This window comes from Heliconius melpomene, chromosome 7, assembly GCF_056956725.1.
Source record: "Heliconius melpomene rosina isolate 202511_hmr_F chromosome 7, ASM5695672v1, whole genome shotgun sequence".
In the NCBI taxonomy this organism is placed as follows: Eukaryota; Metazoa; Arthropoda; class Insecta; order Lepidoptera; family Nymphalidae; genus Heliconius; species Heliconius melpomene.
Genome location: NC_140395.1, coordinates 4,704,325 through 4,730,886, shown reverse-complemented (window position 1 = coordinate 4,730,886; position 26,562 = coordinate 4,704,325). Strand labels below are relative to the sequence as shown.

At 36.5% G+C, this 26,562-nt stretch overlaps 1 protein-coding gene across 1 annotated transcript in view; it reads left to right on the top strand.

Moving 5' to 3' along the window:
- Positions 1 to 26,562, top strand: part of mgl (low-density lipoprotein receptor-related protein megalin) — a 189,434-nt gene that overhangs the window by 126,653 nt on the left and 36,219 nt on the right. The window lies entirely within an intron of this gene.

The window sequence follows — 26,562 nt, the reverse complement described above, 5'->3', positions numbered from 1 at the left end:
ACCTTAATTTCGGCTTCGCACAGGGATTTCATTAAATATTTTCTCCTTAACTAAATATTGAATATTGTGCTCAAGAGACGATTAAAATATACATAGGTAATTTTAATATATATACATTTAATTACAAGACAAGATACCATTGTCTTTGAAAGGTTAACTAACTACACAATTATAGGATAGGCACTGAACGTCTGGCCGTCTGTCTGCTCGTCCCGTCGTGCGTGACGGATTTAACTAGAACGTTAATTCATGCTAATTATTATAAGGTCATTTTTGTAAATTTGAGTTAAAATATTATTTAAAAAAGGGCGTTAGAAAGGTACTTTCACAGTTAAGGTGGCAGGCAAAGGGAACCCAGTGTTAAAACCCTTCGATCCCAACTTTCCACCGAATTCTCGCGACATTGTGTGTTGAGTGATGGAGCTGAACGCCGGGCTTATTCCGCTAGAGCAGGGAAACAGAAATAGAAATTAATCCGCCGAGTGAATCGAACCTACGGCTATTTGCAATGAAGATAAAATTATAATTTTTAATATTTTCTCGCTATATAAACTTAATAATAGAAAATACAAAGGTATTATAAAAAAAATCTTCATATACTTGTTTTAGTACCAACTAAAATACCTACATACCTATACATCCACTATCGTCCATAGAAGAAAAATTGGTAGAATAAATTCCGTGACAGTACCAGACCCTATCAAATTAGTTAAAAGGTCACCATCGAATTCCAATGGATCAGAAGTTTATTCCGAATATCTAATTACATTATGCAGAGTGACATGTCGACCCGCTTTACGAATAAAACATAGGTGTAGGTATATGTTCAAATATTAGCCTCATTTTGCGGCTTCGCCCGCTTGGTCCAATAGCCAATATCTAAAAATCTAAGTTGAATGAAATGGGAATAAATTTTAATAAAAAGGTACCTCTGATCCCAAATATAGTAAGTTTATATAGCCTTCCTTAAAAAATGGACTATAACACAAGAAGAGTTTTTTTAATAACTTACGTACTAAGCCAGGTTCCTTTTTGCTATCCTAGTATGTGCAGGATAGAGCGCGAAGGTACTTCTAAGTCTAGGGCCCTTTTTATTACTTTTACCTTTAAAAAATCCTGTTCATATTGACTTTAGCTTGACGGCGACTTCGTCCCCGTGGCAGTTTAATAAATAAGTTACATCGAAACTATTAACGTGATGTAACAGTCTTATAGCCTTTCTTGATAAATTGACTATTTAACACAAAAATAATATATTTTAATTCGAACCAGTAGTTCCTAAAATCACAGCGTTTAAACAAATAAAATTTTAGTTTTTTAAATATTAATATAGATTATTCTTACGTTTTACATGTCGATGTGAAAAGTGAAAAATAAATTATATTTTGCTATAGCTACTAAATAAGTATGAATATTTTAATATTAACAAAATACGAAACAATTTTAAAATGGACGTCTGCTAGAACAAACAAGTGACATCTCAAAAAGCGTGCACTTGGTAGCTTTGGGTAGATTTCTCTTTCTCGAATTTTATTTTATACTTAGTAGAGTACTGTCGGCAAAAAAATTAAACTCTTTGACATTTGAAAAATTATTCTTCACAATGTTAATGTTTAAAATTATCGTTTTGTATAGACATTATATGAATATGAGTAAAGCAAATAGTTTTCATTAAATCTTTAAATGTATATACAATAGTTATTCCGTTACTAAAAGACAGACAGACAACGTATACACGAAATTACTGAACTAAGAAAGTTTAAATTTGGCGTTTAGGTAAGTAAGTAGTACGAAAAAGTAGCGGTACGTTTAGTAATAATAATTTTTCAAAATTACCACAGGAAAGGGGAAAAAACGGGATTTTCTTTCTATCTTCACGTTTTAAAGTCCATAGTGAATTATAAAATTATTATGCTGACTCTACATCATGTTTGAAATGTGTCGTACATTCCGCAATGCTGCCTGTATTCGAGACTTGCACGTGTGCATTTTAGTAGCGATATAATGAAGTAAAGTTAGCGAATGTTATTGTTCTCTAGACTCACATTACTTATACAAATGTCTTATTATGTAGAAGCAGTTTAAATACATCTTGCTTTTTCTACATAATAGGGTAAAATCGTTCAGGCACTCTGCTCTCCACTTTTTCCAAATATCGAAACATTGCATTTAGAGTGGTAATACTCAACACCACCAGATACAAATAGACACAATCTTGCTCCACCATGTGATTCCCATAGTTTTAAATTTTAGTGCAAAATTGTTACTTTTTAATAATTATAAATTAAAATATCTTTTTAGTATATTTATACATCTCTCGTATCTTCAATAACTTTAAAAGACTTTTTATTTATAATTTTTTTCATTGTTTCAGGTAATTCTGCTACTTTGGTCCACTGAAATCAAGAAAGAATAATGTTTTGATACAATTTATTGCTTGATCTGGCAAGCTTATTGTTTTTAATGTTTCCTTTAGGTACATTTTTTTCTTAACTGTTATTTTAAGATACATCAAAATCAGTTCAGTAGTTTTTGCGATGAAATTAATAGACACACGAACATACGTGTACGTGAGGGCTTGGACCCCCAAACTGGACTATATGGACGTCATCATACAATATAAATTTGTTTTAAATATTTTTTAAACATATTTACCACGTACAAGGATAACCAAGAGTGTCAAAACTCGCCACGATGGATTCTCTCTCTGTCTGCCTGTTTCCCATTTTAAGCCCAATTTTCGAAATGTGCGAGCGAAATTCAACGCCGAGTTTTGTCTTCTTACCAGAGCGAGAGCAAATGAAAATAATTAAATGTAATAATCGAATCCACAACAGATGCGTGTACACCCTGTGCTGCTGGGCTACAAGAGACTCTACCAATAAATAATATATTGCGTATATTCCGCATATGCCTACTTTGTACTTTAATAAGCTGATAATGTAGAAAGGTAATCAGAAACCTCGCGGGGTTTGTATCATACAGAATTTCTCTAATGGCCGGATGACGCTTAAATAACCTACGTTGCCTACAAAGAGAATTATTAATTTTATAATATATTTTTTAATTATAATCCAATTATATTTTATGCTTCAGGCTCAGTATTAATTCTTTCTTTTGGAAAACGAATAAAAAACAATAGCGTCCTAATTTTCTTTTAGTTTCTTGTGTAGAATAAGAACTGTTACTGTCAGCCTGATGATGTAAGTTCAATGGTTGTGAGTTCGATTCTCACTCATTTATTTCTCCGATTTTATAATTGTAACTGGGAAGTTGAAATCCGCTAAAATAGAATAAAATTATTCTAGAGATTTCTGAACGAAAAATTAAATCCAATCATCAAACACAAGTGAAGTATTTCTAACATTTTATTTAATCAACGTACTTTTCTTTTGTTATATAATAATTTAAATATGAACGTTTCCTCATCGCTGGAGGCATGTGAAAACAGACTTTTTACATTTTTACTTTAAACCCCTCTGTAGGTTAGTAATTTTAGACCGAGGGGCGAACGCGTAAGCAGTAATATATGTAATAAAATATTAAACAGCATGCAAATGCAATTAAAAAATAATGTATTAAACTATATTAAATTAAACTGTCACTTAAATTTACTTTTCACTATTAGAATTTATTAACAAGCCACTTACAAGCAAAAATTATCTTACTAAAAACTTTACAAGATATTAGACTAAAAACCATTATGTGAACATTCTTAATTTAAATACATTTTAATTAAATAAAAAAATATATATTTTTTTACATTTAATTATCTATTTTCGTTAAAACTATGGAGACAATTAGCTCCATAAAAAAAACACAAACAACACTAAATACGTCAACAGTAGCTTAGACTATATATACATATTTGTATTTATTCTAATCAAATCTTTTAATAAGAAAATGAAAGGTCTTAGCCGCCGTAATAAGAAGATTGCATCAAAGGCTTGCCTCGGGCTCGTTTAAATATTCAAAGAAAATTCTAGGGCTTAGTTTAAGCGAATAATGCCTTATTTGCTTGTAAATGCTAAACGACGCTCGCGTTGTATGTATAGAACTTACTTAATGTTGAAAATGTTAGTATAAACTATCAATGTAATTTACCTTTTGTATTTTAGTATGTTGAGGGCATCGTGGTACAGTGGCATGTTTTGTAAACGGGATGGTTGTTGGTTCGATTCTCGTTCGGAGGAATAAATTGTTTTCATTTCCTTGCTCTGGAAGCAAGACGAAGGGTTCATTGAGTTCCGCTACTGGACGGAAAGTTGGGAATAGAGTGTCTTAACTCTAGGTTTCCTCTGTTCTGAACGATATTCTATTGGTTTTTATTACACTGGCGAGCACCGCAAAAAAACGGCGTAGCATATACGGCTGTATCTTTTGATTGCATTAACTAAGATGGTTGATTTTTTTATGCTCTAAAAATGCTGTGAATCCGAGAATTTGATATTAATTTCAGCTTAATATGTTTACACGTTATTGGAAAAGGATTTAATAAACGGACAGAAATCGGTATAGATACCGAATATTATAGACACTGACTCCTAGAAATCAGTTTTCGTTCAAAACTATACATAATTAATTTGTATCACTACATCGTCGCATTTACAGGTAATATATACCACTAATTTATGAAAATAAAATCGTTAGCACAAATTGGTGCCCAGCGTGGGGCAACGCGCCATCACAAAACAACGCCAACGACAGATTTCATTAAAAGTGTAGGTGATTGTTGAATATGCAGAGGCACTAGAGCTGCCTGATTGTATAAATACATTTCAATGAGTACACAAGTACTAAATACGTTATCATGAAAAATTATATGAAGAATATTTAAGAATTGAGTGTAATAACACTTAATTCTATTAACAAATAGAAGGTGAAACTAAGAGATATAATTAAATAATAAAATATAGTATTTTATTTAGGTATTGTATCTAGGTTAGGGAGTGTAGGGGTCACGAAAACTACGTAATTTGGTGCTGTCCTAAAAAAAAATATATAAAAGAAAATTAAAAAGAAAATCGTTTTACCCAAAATTTGTAATTATATTCATAGCTGAAATATTAAGACATAATTTTCTATTAGAAAATAAATTACTATAAACCCACATATTATATTTTATGATTTTTCTAAATCCATATGAACAATGTACCAGAAACGAATTATTTTAAAAGGTTCCAACAACCAATACAATATCTATAACACACTTATGTTTGCAGGAAGAGCCGGGCGCATGAAGCCTCGGCTTTCGAAGCAATTTCTAAAAAAGATACGCTTCAAAGGTATGTCGTAGAGAGATTTAGTTTGCGAGTGCTCTTCTTTTTATTGTAGCGGGTACTTTTTAGTTAAATACTTTCTTAATAAAAGTTTAAAAATTTGAACGTAGCGGGATTTGAACCTGCGTCTCTTGGTAAGTTGTATTAAGCGTGTAAGGCGCAGGGGCGCACCCGTGACTGTAAAGCGACGGTTATGGGTTCGATTGCCACTCGGGAGAATTAATGATTATTTATTAATATTTATATTTCTTCGCTCTGGTAAAAGGGCAAAAACCTGCCGTTGAGTTCCGGCACTCAACACGAAATGCCTCGAAAAATTCAGCGGAAAGTTGGGAACGGTGTATTTTACACTAAGTTCCCTCTGCCTGCTATATGCGGGATACAGCGTGAAGCTGATTTTTTGATAAGAGCAAATGACGTAGTGGTCAAAGCGACGGCTTTTCAAACCCGCTGCGATCTAATTTGAATACGTTTTCTTAAGAAAGTACTCTTTTCCTGAGTGTGGAACGGCACTTCAAAAATGTCAAAAATACTTTTGTACTAGTAAATAGTTTTATGTTTTGTTTTTATAGTTTTGTGTGTTTGTACTTCACATATTTATTTAAACTCTTCTATTTTATTTTAAAATTTCTTCCTGGGAAATATTTTATTATTTTCGAGTATTTTAGTAATAATTTCTGTTAAAGGGTTGTCTACATTAGTTATAAAATTAATTAAAACTAAAATTAATTTAATTTAATTTTGTTTTTCAATTCTTGTTGTGTGTTGTGATTTTATCCCTTATATTATTATAATTTTTAAGCTTCTACCTTCAATATATAATAATAAATAATTTTTAATTTATAATTTAATAAAAACAATTTGATAAGCAATGAAAACATAATTAAATTAATAACCTTATCAATCCCTAAACTACATATAAATTAACTTACAAGTACATATATACCGTACTAACCATGCCTTGGCTTTTCATTAAAGCCATACATAAATTTCCCCCCCAACTTGGCGCAATTAACGGCCGCCCTTTAGACGTTATCAATCAAAGCTGTCGGTCTCGATGACGTCCCAAATATTTGCTCGCTCTACTCGACTGTCATTCGAGTTTACGTGTTAATCATGTTTTGTTATATTAATTGATTGATTTATAACTATTTTATTTTCTCTGCATATAAGAAAAGTTAAAATCAGCTTCACGCTGTATCCCGCACACAACAGGGTAGAGGGAACGTAGTGTTAAAATTTATGAAAAATATGGACATGAAGTGGAGGCCGATGTCAACAAGTTTCTATATAATACTATTGGAGCCGAACGCGGCTACGCCCGCTTGAACTATATGAATTTATTAAATATATTTATGAAATTATTTTCATTTTTCAATAGAAAGATGCGTTAAGCAAGCTCATTTTGGGTGACGTTTTCTAACAACAAGCTTTGCAAATCGTTGCTTAGCAACGGTCGCATAGCGACAGTTGTTATTAACATGGCGGAATAAATTGCATGTCAAATTAATAAGTATTTTAATATATTGGTATATATCGAAAATATTACAAATATGAGAAAAAAAAGTATCCTATGTTCATCCCGAGACCCTCAAGTATCTCTCTATATGAGTATTTTATCACAATTAAATTAGCGTTTTGGCCCTGATTGCGTAAAAGACGGACAGACAGAGAGACAGAGTTACTTTCGAATTTATAATATAGGTATGGATATACATATGTACAATCTTTTATGTTTATCGGCATAACGTTATATCGTAATTCGTAAGTATACAGCGGTGAATATATTAGAACGGATATTAAATATTTGTGCATAGAAGCTTAGAGAAACCCCGATCTTGGCAGTGCCTTTGTCAGCTCCATTTCTTGATTATCCACAGAATATTTGCATTTTACAGTACACTTTAGGAGATAGCGCTTTCAAGATCTTACTATGAAACAAACATACTAGAACTAAACTACTGATTAAAGATATTTTATAATATAAAGCTTATTTTGTAGTGTAAGTTCTTTTACTATTGTCTTGTTATCGAATACGATTAAATTAGATAAAAAACAAAACAAAATATAGATAAATTTTGCATATTTTTTATTTAATAGATAAATTATGTATAATATTTACAATTTACAAGACAATCACCATTCACTTTTTTATGGTGCAAAATTCTAATTCAAGTAAATAAATGGATTTCTGACACCATGCTTTGTTTACTAAAAATAAAATAATCTGTCAAGTACGAGTTGGACTCGCCTATTGAGGGTTCCGTACCAATTTCATAATTGTATGTGAATGAAAAGTACAACTTATAAGCGTTTGCTAGCTTTACTTTGCGTGCATATGCACTCAAGTTGTATGTAATGAACTACAAAAATTGGCTTGTAATTTTTTTAATATCTACTGTTGGTTTTCTTTGATTTATACTGAAAAGCTTACTTAAGACTGACTTTTCATAAAAAACTTAGAAAATTATTTTTATAGCCATTCAATATTAATTTCAGTTTAATACCTCCAAAGGCCTCGACAGACAGACAGACCACAAAGAGACGCTGTAAGGGTTCTGTTTATTTCTAATAAAATACGGAACCCTATAACCAGCAAAATACAAACGAAATAGGGAAGAAAATTATAAATCAACAATACAAAGGTCTCCCTTAACAGGGGTCCATTATCGAGAGCTTTCAAACATTACGTATTCACCACCACACCACGTTCCATGTAAATTGAGACTCATTGATATACCTCATTGTGAAGACCATTGAATTTTCGAATAAATAAACCTAAATATTTACGCATTTACTAAATTTTTAGAGGTTTTTAGTGCTAGTTTAGGACTAATTTAACTATATTCGTCAAAACCTGAAGCCGTCATGGCGATGTGAGACAACATCTAACTATAAACACGATAGCTGTAGGTTCGATTCTCTTTTGGAGGAATAATTATATTTAAATTAACGTTTTATCGCTATGGAAGACAAAGCGAGTTCCTGTCACTCAACACACAATATTACCAAAATTTGGACGGACGTTGAAATTGATTGGACGGACGTCCACTCCCCCTCCAGGTCCCTTCTACCTACCCTCCTATATTCAAATATATTTATATGTTGCGAGTCGATATCTCGTTATTAGGTTACGACTATGACGACAAAATTATAAATACAAAGAAGGATCACGCTTTTTCATCGATAGGCAGACCTAACCCAGTGTTAGAACACTTCGTTCTCTATTTTTATGAAATGGAGAAATGAAAATTTAAATATCATCATTCTGTCGAGCGAGAATCGAACCTCAAACTATAATTACACAATCACACGCTGAACCATTGTGCCATGAAAGACCTTAACATATTATATAGCATTAAGAAAATCAAGGGCGTACAAATACCTAAAGGTCGTCCAATACCCACATAATTACTATTTGTTTAAATCTATCCTTAAATCGTTTAACCGAGAAATTGCGTTGTTTGTTGGCCCAAAAATTTTCCGCTTGAATAACACTTGTATGGCAAATATGGGCTTTAAATAGTTGATGAAAATGTATTGAAGTTGTTTAATCAACGAAGTTTTTTTACATAAGAGAGAATTCAGTTATATTATTTTTATTTTTTTTTGCCTCACGCTGTATCCCGTAGATAGCAGGATAGTGTTAAGATACTCCGTTCCAAATAGGACACTTTCGCTACCCTCATTCCATCGAATTCTGGAAGCATTTCAACGCTACGTTTTGCCTCGTTATCAGAGCAAAGAAATGAAAATATTAATATTTAATTTCCTCGATTAGGAATCGAATCCACAACTTGTTTCGTTAACAATCGTACGCATGTGACACTACTATGGGTTTCTACTGGCCTTGTTACCTAGTTTCTTTTATAATATTTTGAATACAAAAATACAAACAATATAAACCATTCCAAATGAAGTGTTCGCGTCATCTCACAAGTAATTCTAATGGAGACTCCAGCTGAGGACATGGAGGACCTCCTCCTCCTCCTAGTCCTACATTTTGCACTAAAAATAAACATGAAAATACCATACAAAAATGAATATATAATAAAATTTTTATTCACAGCTTTGCATTACAATACGGAAAGGAGATTCGGTTATATTTCACCATACTACCGTTCACACAACTTTTAGGGCTTTATGCATATGGAATATCATAGATAAGTTATTATTGGTTGTCGTATGAGGCCATCGTGGCGCAATAACTGGCTATGGCTTTTGGTTCGATTCCCACTCGGGGGAATGAGTTATTAATTATTAATATTTTCATTTCTCCGCTCTGGCACCAAGGACAAAAGCTCGTCATCGAGTCTCTCCACGCAACATGCAATGCCTTCAGAATTCAGCAGAAACTGGAGAGCAGAGTTTCTCAACACTAGGCTTCCTCTGCCTAGCCCGCTGTGTGGGGGGTACAGCGTGAAGATGAAAAATAAAACAAAAAAGAAAACAAATATTCCTAACCACCAATGCACACCACGCTTTATACGAAGCATAGTTAAGATGTATGGGGGGTGATTTAAATACTTTTTATGGGACGTTTTTAGCCTCACCCCTAAAATATGGGCCGGATCGTGTTATAGCAGATTCTGCGAATGATGGCCCATTATCAATTTTACATGCCATTCGATGAGAACACATCCTATTACAGTAATAGAGTGTTATGGCTTCTTTACGACATCACTTCTTCTTTTAAATCTTTGTTAGATAATAATTTGCATTTTTTTTATAGTAGTATATATATGAAAATGGGGAATGAAAGTGTCTCATAGGGAATAGCAGTGCCTTAAGGTTCCCAGGTTCTGTTTGCTAGGTGTCTATACCATAACATTTCATAGATAGTCCTTGACCAATGGATTAGTAGTTCTGAACTACTGGACTTATAAAGTTGAAATTGTATAATTAGAGAATGTAGAACATGCTCCCCTACACACTCTAATAATATTCTAAATATCTGATAATATTTCAGAAATTCCAACGGGAACAGAAAAATGATATCTTAAATTTACGTCCTGAAGAAAAGGCAAAGTGACAGGTGAATATTAAACTATACAGGCGAAAGAATTAAACGAAGAAGAAAGAAAAAACTAACCTTAATCCATATCTGAATCCACACTGCCTACGTAAAATTTACAGAAATATACTAAAATATATTTGGTACGAATATTAAAACGTAACTTCGTGAAACAGATTAAGGCCCCTAGAGTGCTATATTTATTTTTTCGTGTCGACGTGACGATTTATAAACACGCTCTCGGGAGTCCGCCGGGCGTGACAAGTGGTCGCTTCAAGCAGTCACAATTGACATATCTGAGCACTTATAAGACATACTTGCTTTTCTTTTCTTTTACTTCGGTTATTATAAAAGCCAGGTGATTGTAGCCTTCTTAGTACAGTGGAACAATTTTTAACCGTAAAAACTGGTTTTGATTCGATTTCCATTCCGGGTAATAGTTATTATTTGTTCTAATAAAACTGGATGGAACGGAAAATGCAGAACAAAATAATTAGGTTGTCTATGTAGAATATCAGAAAATACTTATGAATAGATAATATTATGATAATATAATAGAATAAAGGCTGTCAAGGTCCAGTGAAACAGTATTTGAATAAAAATGCGACGGTTGTGGGTTCATCACCATTCAACATACAATTTACTATAATTCACTGTCTAACAGACAAAGCGGGGCTCGAGTTTCCCCACTCAACACGCAATGTTTCAAAAATTGGCGTAAAGTGGGGAACGGAATGTCTTAATACTAGGATCCTCTGCCTTCTTGAAGCGCGGTGTTGAGTTCTGCCACTCAACACGCCTCCAGTATTTGGCCATAGCCTCCAGAATTTGGCAGAAAGTGGGGAACGGAGTGTCTTACCACTAAGTTCCCTCTGCCTACCCTGCAATGCGAGGGATACAGCGTGAAGCTGATTTTATTCTCTGCTTTCTTACAGTACATGGATTAATATATAATTGATAATTAAATTTAATTAATTTACCTCACAGAAATCAAATCTCCTATCTGGCTAGTATAAATAAACCAATACATTTGTATCAAATATCGAAACTTACTTAAGCTTATTTCATTAAGCACTTATAATGATGGAAAGCTTACCGAAATTATAAACGAGCTTTCGACTAATTAGTGTCGTCTATTTAACAAAGTTCTAATTAATTTTATTAACTATAAGTACAACTCCAGTCAAAGATCGTGACAGAGCTTTACGTTTGAGACAAATTAGTGTATTTCATGAAATAGTATTTTATGATACATGAAATTTTCATAATTTCCTTTTCCAGTTTAAGCCTTACTTACTTTTGCATTTAAACCTTTGGATTATAGTAAGTTTTTTATATGGTACTATATAAGTATTTCCTATACATATATTATATATACAATTGAAATATAATAATATTCTTTTCTAGGCTTTCGTGCTGCAAAGAGACAGAAAAAATTTCTAAAAATTGTCAGGAAATGGAGAACTGAATGTCTAAATACTAGGTTCCCTCTTTTAAATGCGGGATACAGTGTGTAAAAAAAACTTAACTTTTTCGCCGTTCCTCTATAACAATTCCTTTCTTTTCCCACAAGAACACCATTAACACGTCATCTCGACTAAAGTAACACTCGAAGAAGTTAGAACTTCTATAACTCAAATTAGACCGCCATCAGGGTTTTGTAATTTTCCATCTCTCTCTTTTTATTAGGACATATATATCTGTCTCACATTGGGCTCGGCAAGTAACGAAATTTAAAAACAATTCCCACGAGAGGGGCGCAATTTATTTTGTCGTCTACGAGATTGTTTCACGATTCACTTTTTTGGGGCTGTAGTTACATTGCCTTGTATCGCGATTCGACTGATTAAATAATTGCATTGAAAAATTTCATAATAAACACATTTTTAGTATTTTATAGGGTTATTTTACGCTAAATAGCTATAGAAAGAAAAATATTTTCAAGAACGTATAAAAAATTTGAAGTAGCAGGACTCGACCCTTGGAAACTTGGAAAGTTTTTATAAATTTCCGCTTCCCAAAGATTATTTATTATTAATGTTAATAATTATTTATAGAAGCCAAATATTATAAAAATATTTAAAAAGCCTAACACTTCATTTTATTAGAATTATTACTTTAATATTATTTGAAACGTATCATAAGCTACATTTTATAAAACTATATTTTGTACGCTTAAATAAAATCCCGCTCCGCTCATAACCGAATCTCTACCGAAAACTCTCTCATTGAACAACGAATCATAAGTCGGTGCGACGAGTTTGTAAATACGACCCCGCTACATACATATACATACATACATACATATATTTGTATAGGAAGAAAATTGCATTCCCATATTATAATATATTTTTCATATTTTGTTATTGAATATATTGTAAACATCGTACTAACGTAGTAGATATGTATGTGCCTGACTGAATTAGCTATGGGTTCGATTCTCTCCGTGGATATAAAAAGAAGTGCTTACATTCCAGTTTAGCTTGAGGATATGCAAAGGCGTTATAATAGTTCACTCCCTACGCACCGTCTAATTTTCAAGACACTGCCTGCTGAGTGACGGTACACAACGCAGCGCTTTATCTTGTCAGCAAAGTGATTTTTTTTTTTTTTTTTTTTTTTTTCGGACTTGACTTTAATGCTGTTAGCCTTACTGGCCTTTACAGCGACACCGGGTGGGTAGGGAAGAGGGTACTCTGTCCCTGAAAATATGCAGGCACTGTGTGGCTGCCTGTGGGGAGTGCCGACGACGCAAGGGCGCCCCCTGCGGGGCTCGAACCTCGGCTTGCGGTCGTCGAGCGGGCTGGGAGTTTCCCTATTCTAAGCAAAGCCGGCCGCGACACAGAAGCCGCGACCGGGGGATAAAATTAGACTAATCTAAGGGAGCTAACGGTCCCTAACCGCTGGACCCGACGGCGCCGAGGCGCCGCCGGGCCGTGAGATAAGCTAGACTACGTCGTCGGTTCCGGCGACGACGGTGTGTGTGTCGTGCGTGTGTAGTGTGTTTCCTACCTACGTACGGGCCGTTTGCTACGGTAATGGCGTCATCGGGGTCTAAGAGGACGCTACGCGGGCGTCTACGAATCGCGTGAGGCGTGTAATTACACGCCGCGGCGACGAGGGGGTTCGCGTGCGAGCCTGCGCGCTCAAAGTAGCGCTTCGCTAAGCGTTTGCAGTGCTCGTGAATCGATTCCAGTTCAAAATCTCTATGTAGGTCGACATTACGCACGTACCAGGGGGAACCTGATGCGATGCGCAGGAATTTATTTTGCACTTTTTGCAAGGGAGCAAGCTTGGTGTGCGCGAACGCAACGCAAGCGTAAGTGAGGACAGGTCTAATACAAGCTTTGTATAGTGTCAGCTTATTTCTAAGTGACATTTTACTATTCTTGTTTATGAGATAATATAATCTATTGAGAATGTACTTTGCTTTATTGCAGACTTTTGTAATGTGGGGTTTGAAAGTTAATCTAGAGTCTAGAGTGACACCTAGATATTTGACCTGTTTTTCCCAGGGAATGGGTTTGTCTAAGAGATGGATGGTAGAGACTCTAATATTTTTATTGAGAGGGAAGAGTATTGCTTTACTCTTCTCGGGATTGACTTCGATTCTCCATTGGCGGAACCACTCACCGAGTGCGCGGGCCGCTTTCTGGAGTCGATCTTTTAATAGGATAGTACAACGCGAGGTTGTGAAGAGGGCTGTATCGTCGGCGTACATAGCCAGGTGAACACCCGGAGTGAGCGGGATATCACTGGAGTACAACGAGTACAGGATAGGACTTAGCGTAGAGCCTTGTGGCACGCCTGCGCGGAGGAGGCGGGGGGAAGAGAGAGTGCCTTCGACTTTATAGCGAAAGTATCTATTCGAGAGAAAGTCCCGCAGGATGTGTACGAGACAGTCTGGCAAGCCGTAAACGGCGCGCAGCTTGTAAATCAAGCCGTTATGCCAGACTTTATCGAAAGCTTTCGCTATATCGAGAAAAATAGCAGCTGTATTGCTGTGAGAAGGATCCCTAAGGTTGTATCGAGCTATATGCTCTACAACACGGTGGACTTGATGTATGGCGGAATGTTTCTTTCTGAAACCGAATTGCTCATTGCAGAGCAGAGAGTCGGCCTCTACCACCTCTGAGAGTCTAACGAGAATGATTCTCTCGTAAATTTTACCTAAACAGCTGAGAAGGCTGATAGGTCGATAACTGGACGGGATATTCCGCGGCTTATTAGGCTTGGGAATGCCTATGACTATGGCCTCCTTCCATTCGTCGGGGAATGAGCACGACTTAAGAAGGGAATTGAAAATTATGACCAATAGAGATATGAACTGAGCCGGTAGGGACTTGAACATTCTATTAGACAATTTATCGGGCCCCGGGGCCTTCCTATCTTTGAGGTTTTTGATGACTTTGACCTCGTCTTCAGAGGTCGGGCGGAGCGGTTCCCCTTGCGGGGGCGTCAGCGCCCATTCTGCGACCGCGGAATCCACACGCGCAATGTGGCTCGGATCGCAGGGCTGACTACTCGGGGTACATTGAGCCTCTAAACTGTCAGCGAGACATTCCGCTTTTTCGGTGTCATCGGCGGCAATTGAACAATCTGACCTAACTAGAGGAGGCATAGTCGAGAGACAATCGACTCTAAAAGCTCGCGACAGCGCCCAGAATGCCTGGTGCGATGGAGCGAGCCCCTCGAGCTTCTTATCCCACGACTCACCGCGCAGAAGTTCGAATTCGAATCGAACTCTCCTCTTTAATCTGTAAAATTCCCTACGATTGTTGTCAGTCGGGTAGGTATCGTGTCGTCGCATAGCTACGTTCCTGCGTCTAATCAATCGCCTGAGCTTTTCTGAGATATCAAACCTACCGTCGGGCAAGTTTGTTACCTCTTTCGAACAACTCTGGATTGTATTTAAAATATAATCGGTAAATTTATTCGCCGCGTCTATCGCTAGCGCCGCGGAGTCGGCGATGCCAGGTATTAATTCCTTAAGAGGGGATTCATTCGAGCGGAGGAGCTTTGCAAATCTCCTCCAGTCGACCACAGTTTTGGTGGGAGGGCCAGAGGGGCGCTCGTCACCTAACTTGAGAATGACAGGACGATGGTCCGAATCTAGGTCGAGAATGGTATCTATTGAACGTTGCGACAGTGCAACGTTCGAAAGTATGGCAATATCGAGTACATCGCCTGTGCCGAGGACACTAAAGCGAGTGGGAGAAGGCGGGCCTATAACACAAGCGTTATATTTCTCAGTGAAGGCTAGAAGCCTCTTGCCGCTGACATTAGTCACCGACGAATTCCAAAGTCTATGTTTGCAATTGAAATCCCCGATCAGAAGGACCGAGTCTCCCATACTAAGTAGCGCCAAAATGTCGCTTTCTAATAATTGCCTAGACGGCGAACGATAAACAGAAGCTATAATTAAAGGCTGATGGCCTGTGAGGAATACCTGACACACCGACGCCTCGGCTGCTTCGAGAGACGGAGGGTCGAGTGGTATACAGTGTAAATTCTTCTTGTAATAAATCATAGTGCCTCCACCGTGGGTGGCTCTATCATTTCTTACAATCCTGTAGTTCGCAATGCCAGGACTACGAACAGCAGGTTTAAGAAAAGTCTCCTGTATACATAAGATATCTAATTGGTGGGCGTGCGCGAAGGCGCTCACAGCCTCTTTTTGGCGTTTGACACCGTTTGCGTTAAAGGTCGCTATTGACAGGGCTCTAGGTTTAATACGCGCGAGTTGCGAGTCAGCGGGCCGTGGGGTAAATCTATTTATGACCGCCATTGGAAAAAATTTAAACCGCGACGAAGCCCTGAATGGCTTCGATGAGATCTATATGATCTATAATGACTTGAGCGCGATCGTCGGAACCGTTCGTGTTCCTAAGTTTCGCCGCGAGGACTTTGATTTCTTTAAAATCAAAACATCTAGCGAAACTTAGCACAAGTGCTAAGTCGCTAGCGTTAGAAGAGGGGGCGGGCGCGGCGCGGGAATGCGCGGGCGCGGGCGCGGCGCGGGGAGGCGCCGGGCGCAAGGGCGCGGTCGCGGTCGCGCCGGAAGGCGCGAGCGCGGGGCGGGGAGCCGCTACCTGAGGGGTAGGCGGCTGTACCGGTGCCGCGGCGAGGGCGACGACCGGTGTAGGTGCGGGTTTAAACCACGCATTCTCTTTAGGGAGAGGGGCGGGCTCGTATTGAGTAGGAGCCGGCTCCTTATTATTATTATTGGAGGCACGCTTTTTGCCTCCGCGCCTAGTGCGTCTGCGCGGCGCGCGGGAACATCCGCGATAGTTCGCGGGATGGCCCTGCGTCTCGCATAGCACGCAGCTAGGGGGCACAGCGGGATCGGGGATTTTGCGGGGACAATCCGCGGTCGCGTGATCGTCTAGGCACTTGACGCACCTAGGCCGCGCGAAACAATTGCGGGCAGAGTGCCCGTATAATTGGCAGCGGTGACACTGCCCTATGAGGCCCCTAGAGTGTGGGGGTTCTACTCTGATGCCGGTGAGCGAACACACCGACCTCAGATTGAAAATTTCCTTTCCCTCTTTAGTGAGGTCAAGGATGACTAACACGATGTCATATTTCGCTTTCGTGCGAGAGTTATACAAGCGGTGCGCCTGGCGCACGGGGTAGCCTTTGCTACGAAGGTCATCTAACACGAGATCGACTTCGATCTCCTTGGGAATGCCCTTGAGCACGACGCGCAATTGGCGCTCGTCCTCCAGGGCGTAAGAGTGGTACCCTATCTGGTACTCACGAAGGAAAGAGGTAAATTGTCGGTGTTCCGACGAAGACCTAACTTGGATTTTGATTCCAACCTGCGTTAAGCGCGCGGTGGAATATTGGACATTGTGGCTATTGAGCCACTGCGACACCTTGCCCCATTTGTGCTTATCTTGCACATAGATGGGCGGCGGGGGTTTAACGCGGGGCGCGCGGGGGGGTACATCCTCTTCCCGCTCAACCGCAGAGGCGGGGGCAGGGGAGGGGAAAACCGTTAAATCGTTCGCGCGGGAACGGCGGCCGTCGGGTTTGTTCGCCTTTTTGGGCGGGGGGGGGGCCTTAGGGGCCCTGGCCTTACGCTTGGCCGAGCGTGATCCGACGGTCTCGAAACCGTCATCGTCCGAATCGGAGGACAGGCAAGTGCCCTCCTCCATCTCTACCTCAGTCTGGATCGGCGTAGGGGCACGAGAATGCTCCCTCGGCGGGGCGACTCCGGGGTCGCAAGGCCCACCGGAGAACAACGGCTCATCATCGGCACTCGGGCCGGCAGCTGAAGGCTGCATATCGGCATCCGGGCCTACTTCGGGCGCGCTAGGCGAACTAGGCGCATCATGTCGCGTTTGCGCGAATTTGACGACGGCGTTATACGTATCGCCGTGGAATGTCTCAAGGTATCTCAGCAGCTCGGAGCGACTGAGGCCGGCCATACTTTGTCACTCCCCTCACCTTGCGGCGAGGGACGGGGTGTGTATTTTAAGACTACACTATATTTGGCAAGCAAAATCTACCGTCGGTGAACGGTAGGTGAGTACCTAACTAAAAACAACTGTGTATTCACTTACTGAACAAACAATCCGGACGCTGGAAACAAGCGATGCGGGACTCGGCAACCACAGGGCAACGCAGCGCAGCAGGACGCCACGCAGCTCAGCAGTCGCAGGAATCCGCAGCACAACACTAATATAAATACAGTAGCACTTCGACAAGGGATCGAAATAAATATAATAGCCCAATTGTGCGACCTCACCGAAGCAAGGCCGAATCGGATCTGAGCAAAGTGAGGACTTAAAAGTTATTTATTTCACTGGATAGAAATCGAACCCACAACTGTCGCATTTACAATTATAACTATTTCAATTAGCAATTTACCAATAACAAATAGGAATTCCACTTTATAAAGTGGCTTCCATATCTTTAGAGGTACGTTTTATAAGGAAATGTCATCCTCTTCATTTTAATTAAATTCAAAAACGAGAAATCTTCGATGACTTTTATCAGATATTACAAGGTGATATTTAAGAGATGAATTTCTTTAAACATTTCCGTAGTTGTATGTTTTTATAGAATAAAATATTTCTAGTTCATTTTAATGCTTACTTTCAATATGATTTTATTCGTAAAAGCTTTATCGTGCATAATATATTTTGTTTTCCTCATTCATGCTGTATGTAGCAGGGATGGCAAATCGAGTGGGAGGCTAGTGTCAAGACACTCTGTTCCTCACTTTCCGGCGAATACTGGAGACATTGTTAGGTGCGCGTGCAGTGCTTTGCTTCAACACCAAAATGAAAAATTAAAATATTAAATATTTCATTTCCTTGAGTGGGAATCGAATCCACAACCTTTCGCTTTTGCCTTTGCGCCACGACCGACCTCCTAGAATATAATTATTTATATCTCTTAAATTTTATATATTTTTTTTCTATTTTCAGGCAATATTTGAAAATCACCTCATTCTCCACCTTCATTCAGAAGCTTTGCGTGATTGCTTCTTTCAACATATGTATAATAGACATTGATAACATTTTTGGATCCTTTATTCATAGAGCTATAACTATTAATTCTAATGGTTTTTACTCTCCGTCTCTCTCTGTCTCTCGATTAACAGTTACATATGATGGCTAAGAGAAAAAAATGGAATTCTTTCCACTACAATGAGAGCTCTTGGATCGCCGCCAGTTAACTTGAATAGGCTTTCTTAAGCACTAGATTATTAATCGCTGAATCTTTTATTCCACGACGTTTGCCCTAGTCTAGTACTGTATGTAATAAATTATGTTATAAGTATATAATAAATTATATATTATTATAGTTTGGCCCTATTTATATAAGTTTCTTGAAGATTATATTTTGATATGAATAGAACAGCTTACTATATATTTGTACAGGAAAAACCTTCTTGTATACTAATATTATAAAGCTAAAGAGTTTGATTTGATTGAACGTACTAATCTAAAGAATTACCTGTTGGTATTGAAAATATAGAAGAAATAGGTAATAATAAATAATAGGGAAAAAAGAGGGAAAAAGTGAAGAGAGAAATGAGTTATTTCTGTTAGACCACATGTAAAATCTAAGATGAATATATATTAAAAACAGTTACAGCACGTTTCCGAGGCATTAAGTGCTGAGTAGCAGAACTTAACGCCGACAATTTTCTCCTATTTATGTATAATAATTTCACCGAGTGGGGTTCGAACCCACATTACAGTACAGTACAGACGCTGTTCCACTGCGCCACGAAGGCCCAATAAAAAGTGCACACACGACGATTTAATATATAGCTATCCAAACCAGGTCAAGACCGTTTTTATTATTAAAATTACTACGTGCGGTTAGAACCCACTATTACCGCTCGTTCAAATTATGTTAACGAGTTTCTACTGAACCTAAGGTGTCAATTAGTGACGTTTATACTGTAGCTTATGTCGGAAGAACTTGCACAGTGGGGAAGTCTTTTGCATATTTAATTTTAATTAAAGAAAGTTTCTTTCTATATTCAATATTTATTTTATTACCGGTTTAATTATAAGTTTTGCTTGTTTTAATATAAAACTCTCTTTTATATGTTACAGTGTTAATTAAGACAAAGGCAAATAGGTACGTATTGTACGTAAGGCTTAGTAATTAGAGCACTTATAAGGTGCGGGTTCGAGTCACGCCACGTCAAACTTTATTTGTAGTTAATTTCATACAAAATAAGTGCATACGCTCGCAAACTTATCTTTGTCAACTTTTTTAAGTAACGTTCCCGACTACGGAACCCTCAGGGGAAAATATCCACTTCAGTGGTTTATTTTAATCTTAATTACAAAGAAAAACCAAAAAATCTATTAAGGGGATCAGCTATTCTTATCAGACCATTACTCGTTCTAACGAGGGGTTAACTGAAACTAATGTGTTCACGATACAGGCTACGTGAGTTTCAAATGAGATTTGTATTGCATAACTTTGTATTTGAGACATTTCGTGTTTGGTAGCGTAATTCAACGCTGCGCTTTGTCTTGATACAAGAGCGAGAAAATAAAAATAATGAATTCTTTAACAACCAGTTCTAGCTACGTTTTAATACATTTTTTAATCCCTAGTATGGAATAACTCCTAAACTATTAGACTCGTAGACTACTGCAAGAGGCCAGTCTTGGGGCATGGGAACAAGTGTGCGACTGTAAACCTGACAGATCATGGGTTCGATTCCCACTCGAGGGTATGAAATATTTAACACCCACTTATTAATGACTTAGTCATTATCTAAAATACTAATTCCATTTAAAAATTAATTTTCAAATGTGAGACACAGCAAAATTCCAAAGCTTACAGTTTATAGCATATACTCGTACATAGTTGTTTCTAACATAAAGACGTCTAAGCCGGATCACTCGAGGGAAATACCTTCCACACTCACGCCATTTTCTAATGCATTTCGAACAGATTTCATTGCAGTACTAAAATTTCAACGTCTAAAATTTAATTTGACGACTATTATAAGGTCAACGTTTGGTAATCCTTAATTAAAGTTGCAGGTTCGTTCCCAGTTGAGGCAATAGTTTATAATTCACTAGGTTTTATTTGCCGCTTCGTCAGGGCCTGTGCCAGCGCATTTGCCTTAATGGAGGTCTTCTTCTAAGATGGTCTTCTTAGTGTCCGAAGTAACTCTGAACACAAGTATAGTGACTTATAAGTGAATAATCTAAAACAAAACTATTTTTTCAATTGGAACCTTTAGTTCCCGAGGTTAGTGCAAACAAGTTCAGTTTTATCCAGCTTCACCTTTTTAATATTAATATAAAAAATACTATTAATATTAATAAACATTTTACTCCTTTCTTTTGAAATTTTCGAATATTTCAATACAATATATAGTTTGCATTCCATTACGCCACCTGGCAAATGTTTATCTTTCAACTTTTCCTTGTTATTTCGAGATATCGAGATTTCGGCTTAAAGTATTGAGATTAAAGAGGATTCTTATAAATAGTTACTTTTAATAATATACTTTTAAGTTATATATGTAAGTATTATTGGTCGGAAACTTGCTTGGATTTCAAGTCAAAAAGATTTTATAGAAAACATTAGGAAATATATATGACATATATGAATAGATTTTATATATTACACTACTCTTTTAAGGAACAACACTTAACCATGTTGATCTCGAGCAGTGAATTTTAATGTACTATAAAGGAGCCCCTGAAGCCTATACTTGGGTCGCAGGTTCTAGGCATTGTTACGACTTCAAAAATATAAATATTTGATGCATTTTGCTAATTAACAGCGATAAAGACCAGTAGTGGCGAAGACACAAGTGTGTAACTGTAAACGTGATTGATTGTGGATTCGATCCTCATTTCACAAAATATATATTTAAATTTATATTTTCATTTCTTCGCTTTGGTTAAATTCCTCTTAAGATTCTGAAGAGGCGAAAACTGGAGAACGGAGTGTTTAATACCGAGAAGCTGAAAAAAAGTACAAAAGAAACCACTATTACCAAACTGTTTCTACTATGTTACTCATAATATATTAACCTCAAACAGGATTTGAATTCATTTCCTACCATTTATTGACGCTTTTTGTCACTGAATCATGTAGTACATGTAAACGTTCTCATATATCCAATGTCTTCCGATAGTACTCTAAAATGTTTTCTATGTTCCTTTCGCATCAGATGGGACATCGTTCTACAAAAGATTTAGTCCTTTTATGTCTACATTGTTTCTAAATAATAAATTTCCAAAGAAATTTATCTTTAAATATTTCTATAATAAAGTGATATTTATATAATAAGCTATACCTAAGAAGAATAACTATGTTATTCTTTTAGCTTTCAGTCGTGTATGCTATTATTATACAGTGTAAGATATTCCATTCTTTACGGTCCTGCCAGATTTTCGATATAATGAATATTATTTTTCCTCGTTCTAGTAAAAAATAAAACGCGGCGTTGAACTACACCACTCAATAGATAATGTATCGAAAATTATATTGTAAGTGAGGAACGGAGTGTTACGACACATACCTTCCAACATGCGGGAAAAACCATGAAACTGCTAAACTTTCAAAACAACAGGAATAATAAAAGAAATAATTGAATGAATTAATCATTTCTTATCTGCCACATTCCCGCGAACTGCACCTGTAGTCTAGTAATATAGTCTTTCGTTATCTAAAACTATGAGGCATCTTTTATTCATCACTTCTACAATATAGTATAGTGAAGAAAAATGTATATTTTCTTTTATGTATTTTTTTGTTTTACTTTTAATTTTATTTGTTAGAAAAACGCCGCGAAGTGCCTTCTTACCAGAGCATAAAAATGAAAATATTAAATACATATCTCCAAAGAGCAATCGAACCTACAATCTGTCGCTGAAAAATTCTGTATTTTGTAAAGCTAAAAAAATTGAATTTAAGAAATATCTCTCTGTTCTACTTTCCGCTCATTTAACAAACTTTACTCTAAAGAAATCTAAGAAATATCCATATAATAACTATAAATAAAGAACTATACTTAAACTTAACAATGTTATCTTAATAGCTTATTAGCTCGCTAACTGTAAGCTTTCTAGGTATTATCTTTTTCCTTTTTAGCTGAAGCAGCTATAATGCATTTGGTTCTATTGTATTTTTAATATTTATTATAATGACGTCATCATCATGGCGTAGGGGCACAACAATTTGACTGTAAGGTGATGTTTGTAGGTTCGATTCCACTCGAGGGGATTCGGGAATTATCTATTTATTAATATTTTCATTTCTTCGCTCTGGCATTAAGGCAAAAGCCCGGCGTTGAGTTCCGCCACTCAACACGTGATGCCTAGAAAAATTCATCGGAAAATAAGAAACGGAGTGTCTTAACACTATGTTTCCTCTGTTTATGCCTGCTGTGTGTGGGATACAGCGTGAAGCAGATTTAAATATTTTTTTTTAATTATTATTATGGCGTCATCTTAGAGACTCAGAGAAAACTTTTATTTCCATAAATGCTAACAATTATAATATATTTTTTTTAATTTCAAACATTAACATTTTAATTACAACCTCTTTGTAAAATACAACAAAGATCTTGTATTTCTCTAGAGATAGGCTATTTAGTTTTAAAAATCGATTAAGTAAGAGAAAAGGTTTTAAATTCTTCGTGACATCTTTGTCCTGATATGTTACTAATTTATAAAAAAATATTTATATAACATGAAAATAATAAATTTTAAATTTAAATTTCACAATGGCTGAATTAAGATTTTATGCACGCAATAGTCGTTTAAATTTTTATCTCTAAGTTTATTATTCCTTTTTATATATCCCGCACACAATAGAACAGACGCAAACAGAAGTTATCAGGTACCTATTGTTATGACACTCTGTTCCCAGTAAGACACTTTTCCCACTTTCCGCCGAATCATTCGCATTGTGTGCTGAGTGGTGGACTGGCGTGGCATGACCACGGGACCGAAGCCAGGTAAAAATGAATAAAATATTACAAAACAAATATCTCTATCAAAGACCGACTAAAAAACAAAGTGTAACTAAAAGTGAAAACTAATGAAAGTGTTTTAGATAAACAAAACAACTATTATTACAAGAAAATCTAATGAAAACATAATTAAAACAGTCAATCCCTAGAGTGCACTAGGTGTTCTAACAAGAAGAACATTTTTAATATCTTTCACATTTCTCACGACGCCTTTACTGCAGCTCTGTGGTTAAAGTTAACTAATGTTTATAACCAAACGGTTATAGCAGAGTAGAGGTAAAGTAGAATTTTGTTTTCGTGATTATATTCAATTCAATAATTTTTAGGGTTCCGTATTTTAAAAGAAAAAACGGGAACCTTATAGAATCACTTTATTTGTCTGTCTCGTCTGTACATTTGTTTGTCGTATCACTATTACTATGAATGGGTTCTATAAGTATAATAGGACAAATTACAGGTTAGGTAGGTTCAAATTACCTTAAAACCGCAAAATTTTTCTAGTTTTTCTTTATTAATAAATAATAAGAACCTTCCCTCAGTATCCCGCATATAACGGGAAGGCAGGTCGAGAAAAGCCTTTCTCCGACTGGGAATCGAATCCACAATGACCGTCATGGTCGCTTCTTCTCTTATCCTTCTTTTCTTAATAAACTTACTTAAAACGGCGATATAGCGTAGTCCTTACAATTACAAATATTAAAATATTAATTTCTGTAGACGTTTCAGTGATTTAGTTTCTCCTACGCCAGTATCTTTATGTAATTAAGTTCGCCGCTGACGTTAAGTGTTTCTTGGATTCATTTCGTCTTCTTAAGGATTACTTAAATCGTAAATTTATATTTATTTTAAACTGAAAAGCAGCTATAATGGCGTAGGGTTTTTTTCTTACTAGCTTCCCGCTCGCGTCTTTGTCCGCGACGGTTTTTTATTTACGTACCTAAGCGATATTTTCTCATGGTAACCTATAAACTCTATTAAAAGTAAAAAAAATAAAAATTACATAATTATATCTTAAAAATAAAACTTTCAATTGCTATAACACTGCCTTGGGGAGGTAAATTTCTTCCCTAGTGCTCACTTATGATCTACAGAACTTATTTGCAAAATTTCAAGATTCTAGATTTAACGATTTAGTTTCTACTTTTACACGTTTTACATAACTAATTTATATTTGTAAATTCAATTTAAGTTCAATTATGGTGTAATAAAGTGTTAAATAAATAAATAAATAAATTACGGTAAATATTTTTTGTGAGAAATCCCTCTTTTCCCTAGTTGTTGTTATGAGAACGGAATAAAAACAGAAACTTAAGAAACAGCATTATCAGCTGCGGCGTTGTGTTCCGCCATTCATTAAGCAATGTTAATGAGTTTCCTATCCTATATCTTATAAAACAAAGTCGCTTTTTGTGTCTGTCTGAACTTTCTAACTCTTCTTCTTCTAAACCACCCAACGGATTTGGATGCGGTTTTCACCATTAGGTCGAGTATTTCTCAGGGAAGGTTTATATATAGTTTATTATTTGTACATTCTTATGTACATTAACATTTATACGATTAACATAAATACGATAAATGTGTATAAAGTCCTACCCGCTGAGACACTTTGGCGCATGCGCTGCTTTAATGGTAAATACTACATGAAAAAAATGTACTGAAGTATTGTTCCTCTTAATAGGATCTACAAAAAAGTCCGCGATGGCATATTCGTATCTTTTAAGAATAACGTGTAGTGATCATATTTCTGTCTAAAAATAGTAATTTCAATATATTTTTTATTGTGAGGGATATTTTTCCATAATGGTACTAATCCTTATCCTTTAAAATACTTTATTAAAATTCTACGTTAAACGAAGATAAAATTTGCTTTTTAAACTATTTCGAAATTGCGAATAGTTTTAGAGAAAAACGCATTTAATTATTGACACATCACGCCGTTCGCACATCAGCTGTATCGAGTCAAGTTTAACTTATCCCTTACTCTCAGCATATAAATAAGTATATTAGTTACGTTAGCCATTTAATGTAGATCAAAACTGTCTTTTCTGTTTTTCATTTTAATAAGTACTTTAGAAGTTGTTACAATATCAAAAAATCCTTGCTGCGAAACGCGCCTCGCGACGTTATGCTTATACAAGCGAGTCCGCCGCGCCCGCCTGCCTTACACGCATCGGTGGTTCAGTGCTCGCCTGCCACGCGGGCAGCCCGGGTTCAATTCCCGGCCGGCATTCTATTTAATTTTCGTCACAGGCAGCCACGTAGTGCTTGCTTTTCATCAGGGACAGAATACCCTCTTCAGCATTAACCACTAGCTCGAAAAAAAAAAAACCCGCCTGCCTTTATAGCAACGAAGATTTAGATGCGTTTGCACGTATTGGATAATTCGAGTTGAATGTATTATTTAATGTCATTTAACTATCTAAAAATAGTAATTTAAATATATTTTAATAAGTACTTGAAAAGATTAGTAGCACAGACTTAAAATTACGGTACCTACTAAAAAATCCTTGCTGTGTAAAACAATTGGAAAATCCTTATTGAAACTACGAAAATGCGGGTTGCATTAGGGTTTAATTAATTTTCACATTATCTTAAGTGCTTTGCAAACATACATTATATGAATAATCCAGTAGTAAAAGCGGGCGAAGCCGCAATAGGGTCGCTAGTTTAATATAAATATGCTAAGTTAATATATTTCTATAGAACACAAACGAACCATAACAAGGAGATTTTGTAAACAACTTGTGTTTACAATTTCATTCCAATAACAGTGCTTACTGTCATTTAAA